Source organism: Bombyx mori, chromosome 14, assembly GCF_030269925.1.
Source record: "Bombyx mori chromosome 14, ASM3026992v2".
Lineage (NCBI taxonomy): Eukaryota > Metazoa > Arthropoda > Insecta > Lepidoptera > Bombycidae > Bombyx > Bombyx mori.
The window spans coordinates 11,232,255-11,237,100 of record NC_085120.1 but is presented as its reverse complement, the minus strand read 5'-3'; the positions used below and the strand labels follow the sequence as shown (position 1 = coordinate 11,237,100).

Genomic DNA, 4,846 nt, shown 5'->3' with positions numbered 1-4,846 from the left:
TTACGGTCTACGTCGTTGCTACGGAGCCGCTACGGCGTAGAGAAACTTAACTTGGTTCGGGTAAGTTTTTTTCTTTATGGAGCAAAAGTTTCTAAGAATTTACTTACGTATTGCGAAGTCGGTGATGTATAAAAAGTCGTATGGTTTTTACATTTAAATATCTTATTTGTGTGTACAGCTTAATAAAATTATTATCCAAATAAATAATAAAAATAAAATCGTGATCGCTCTACAAAAACAACTATGTGTGTGAAAAAAAGCAAAGAAAAAGCAATACAATATATTATTTATCTTTTTATTGTCGATGAAAATCTGGCATCTGTCAAGATTAAATAACAAGCTGACAGATGACATATGACAGCTGACGGATTAAAGCCACGTTCTCTGATAGATAACGTTAATGTAGATCTTTTTGAAGTAGCATTTGCCATTCATTTTATTTACTCGAAAATAATTTATAAGCCACAAACCGTCTTAAAAAAACACTTTAACTCGATTGAATGTTCTATCGACTTTGAATTGAAAAATCTCTTTTAATAACGTTGTGATTCGTAACTAGACGAAACGAAAAAGCGATATTAAATACAGAAACAGTTACATCAGGAGGATTTAGCTGGGAGGTAAATTAGATAGAATATTTCTATAGGTTTCATTTCTTAAACATTTCAATCATACACATTTTTTGTATTAGTAGCAGATAACCACGCGGTGTAGAACTCCTATTAGTATCCTATTAGTCGTAAGAATCTGCTTGAATACAGGCAACGCAACCGGCCATTATGGCGAGACTTGAGAGAGACCTATGTCAGCAGTGGATATCTGTGGGCTGCATTCTATTCATACATATGCATAGAAGATAGATACTAGACTTTTAAATCATTTCATTGAGTCAATTATAACCATTTAACTCCGAGTACTGGTGGTAGGACCTCTTGTGAGTCCGCACGGGTTGGTGCCTATTTCTGTCGTGAAGCAGTAAAGAGTTTCAGTTTAAAGGGTAGGGCAGCTGTTATAACTATAGGGAGACCTTAGAACTCATATCTCAAGGTGGGTGGTGGCATTTACGTTATAGACGTCTATGGGCTCCGATAAGCACTTAACAGCAGGTGGGCTGAGAGCTCGTGCATCCATATATGCAATAAATAAAAAAGAGTAAGCCATCAACCCAGATACTAATCGAGCTTTTTAGATTAATGACACTTTACATACGCTACGTGGTTTTCGCAGGTCCAACTTTTCGCAGAAGAAGAAGGCTCTGCCCCTGGAATTGCTGAAGTCCGTGGGCGACGGTAACCACTCATCATGCTCGTATGCCCGTCTGCCTACAAGGATATAAAAAAAAGAGGAAGAGTCCAGCGGTAATTAGAACTTCGGAGATATTTTCCGGAATGCTATCAAAAACATACGCTAGGTTGCATGGGATTTGTTTAAATAAACTGCCAGATTCACATACATATATATTTAGTCACTTAGTAGTCAAAATGATCTCGCGCTGCGCATCGCAACAGCATTACAAATAATATTTAAAGTATATAATTTGGGCATTTACTAAGCTGACGTAAATTCAACATGAATCTGCACTCCAACTAAGACTTCATAATTAACACTTTGAGATGAAACATTTTAACTATATGAAAAACTATTTGGAGCTTTCTGAGTTGCCAAATAAATCATTCATTACAAAGATTAAAATTCTTTGAAATTCATTAATAAAGTTTACCTTTTTTTTATTTATTGCTTAGATGGGTGGACGAGCTCACAGCCCACCTGGTGCTAAGCGGTTACTGGAGCCCATAGACATTTACAACGTAAATACGCCACCCACCTCGAGATATAAGTTCTAAGGTCTCAGTATAGTTACAACGGCTACCCCACCCTTCGAACCGAAACGCATTACTGCTTAACGGCGGAAATAGGCGGGGTGGTGGTACCTACCCGTGCGGACTCCCAAGAGGTCCTACCACCAGTACCTACCACCACCTTGATGAACAAACTCACAGTCGACTGTTAAGAAGATATTTTAGACTTTTGTTTTAGGCAGTGCATAGACTAATGCGTAAGATACTACAAAAAATTCTAATGATGGGTTTATTTCGACACGACAAGCATTTGGCCTGATCAATTCCAAGAATTCGCCAATGCGGTGGGCCGACCTAATTAAAATAACAGTGGGAGATCCCCTAAATGCGTGCCGTAGAATGGCCTTGAGCAGGTAGAGATGGCGGGACATCGTGAGACGCGTCAATTCTCCACATGATGACCAGGACCACTGTCTAGAGTGACACGATTAAGAAGCAAAAGATTCCAGGAATTACTCCTATATGAACTCGCGTGTAGCTCTTGTCTCATTTTTGAAGTCTGGAACTCAATATAACTTTGAATAAAATAAATAAATAAGACATACTCGTACTGTAAATAAACAGCTATCTATATCGCTACCATTGATCCGTTGAAACAAATTATAGCAATTTTTTTTATTGCACAGATGGGTGGACGAGCTCACAGTCCACCTGGTGTTAAGTGGTTACCGGACCCCATAGACATTTACAACGTATATGCGCCACCCACCTTGACATATAAGCTCTAAGGTCTCAAGTATAGTTACAACGGCTGCCCCGCCCTTCAAACCGAAGCGAGTTAGTGCTTCACGGCAGAAATAGGTTGGTGATACCCACCCGTGCGGACTCACAAGAGGTCCTGCCCTACCACCAAAATGCTGGCTTTGGAATAGTAAACTCGTCCGATTTTACATCTCTACTGGCGTTAAATATATGCGGATACATAACAACGAGTCGTTAATACGAATTGTATTTATATTTACTGGCTCTGAGCAATGCCCAGCGTTAAGTTTAAGTTAAATATCTTACAAATTCTGTTCTACTGCCGGGAACGAGTTAGTTTAATGTAGCGCTGACTTGGCTCAGTCGGAATTGTATTAAAGTTGTGTATATTAAATTTAAATAAAAGTTTGTAGGTATTTTTTCTTCGATTTTTATTGCATAAACCGACGAGTAAGCTCACAGCCCACCCGAGGCTAACTGGTTACTGGAGTCTATAGACGTGACACCTTGTAAACTAAATCAAATCAAATCAAATCAAAAAAAATTTTATTCAACATAAGTGAAAGTACATACTTGTTGAACGTCAAAAGAACTACCGGTAGTTAAAGGTCCAATGTCGCAATTGCATTGTAATTATGCGAATTAGTTTTTTTTTTTACACGATGATGTTTCTTTGCCGTAAACTATAATTCATATATCAGTTAAGTATACGAGTATTTCATTAAAACCTGCAGTAACCATTTAACACCAGGTGGGCTGTGAGCTCGTCCACCCATCTAAGCAATAAAAAAAATCATTGCACAAATTTTTTCCTACAATTTTCGATTAAAAACATAATAGTAAAATTGTTATAGTTTAATTAGTATTTTTTTTTGTCAAGAAAACAAGAAGTGAATGGATCTACAGATGGATAGACGGAACATCTAGATGATGAACAAAGATGTACTTCTATCATCATAAAATTATAGAACCATTTTTATTTTACAATTATACCTAATATAAATTTAACTCAGTCAGAGAGTTTGAAGTAACCTAAGAAAGCGGTACAACTGAATTTGGTAGGTACGCGGAACTGCAAGTAGAAAAAACTGCATATTAAAAAGCGCTTAAATACACGAATAACATATAAAGCACTTTTATTTATCGAACATTCGAGCAAAAATCTAACAATCTCAATCTCACTAGTATAAAGTCTTCAAATCTGCTTTAAGCGCGTTCAGGCGATATCTTCATTCATTTTAAATCTTTTCCAAAAAAAAGCATCGACCAACGCTTTTTCATGAATAATTTTAACATTTAACGAGTAGCATGTTATTAGATTCGCTTTAAGCCGTTTATCTGGGCACAACGGTCGGCTTATAGGCGACGTTAGACAAGTTCTTGAACTAAACTGTATTCAACGCAAGTTAATGGCACCGAGGCGACCAGGAGACGCCAACTATAGAACTCTGTACTTTGTAACAGTACTAAAGCTAAGACTAACTGAAATGAGACATTCACGGCCAAATGGATTGCTATTGAATAATGGTACAATGTAAATGAAAAGTTGAAAACCTTGACATATTTGGCGATTCCCTTCCAATATTTAAGAACAAAATTATAAAAAGTTGTTGTTGAACCTCAGCCTCAGCCTCGGTCTGAGTACTCGGGTATTACTGCCCTTGTTGTCTTTCTTTTGTTTTTAATTTTTCATTATTATTAATAGTATTGTTAAATCTCTATTAATATATTAATGTAATGCATGCTGTGATTGCCTATAATTAGAGTTGCAGTTATCAATTGCTCTATACATGTCAATGTTATTTTATGTCTTACTGTAAACCCTGTCGGTAATCCTTAAATAAATAAATAAATAAATAAATGTCTACAACGTTTTATTTGCTTGAAAGTAACGCACAGCTTAGACTTCGAGCTAAAACTAGCGGCCCACTCCGGCTCCGCTCGGGTCTTTAACAAAAATTTCAATGATATTTGACGTTGCTTTATTTTTTTAAATAAAAGAACATTTATATCGGCATAACTATAATAGTTAGACATATTCTGTCGCGACACTTTTTGTAAATAATGATGTGTTCTACAAAGTCGTAGTACATTATTTTATTCTATCATTAATAATTTTCGCAGGGCACGCGATGTAAAGAATATTTTAGGTAATTTTTTTTTTACACCTTGGGTTACATTATTAGAGTTTTAGTAAGGATCCCTAATTTTTTTAGCCTATATCACTCGGGAATAGTGTAGCTTCCATACAGTGAAAGAATTTTTCAAATCGGCTCAGTAGTTTC

At 36.4% G+C, this 4,846-nt stretch overlaps 1 long non-coding RNA gene across 1 annotated transcript; it reads left to right on the top strand.

Moving 5' to 3' along the window:
* The first annotated feature begins 364 nt into the window (after positions 1-364).
* On the top strand, positions 365-4,265 carry LOC134200122 (uncharacterized). Its single transcript, XR_009974897.1, has 2 exons — positions 365-620; positions 1,228-4,265. It is a non-coding gene; the product is annotated as an uncharacterized LOC134200122 (long non-coding RNA).
* The last annotated feature ends 581 nt before the right edge of the window (positions 4,266-4,846 follow it).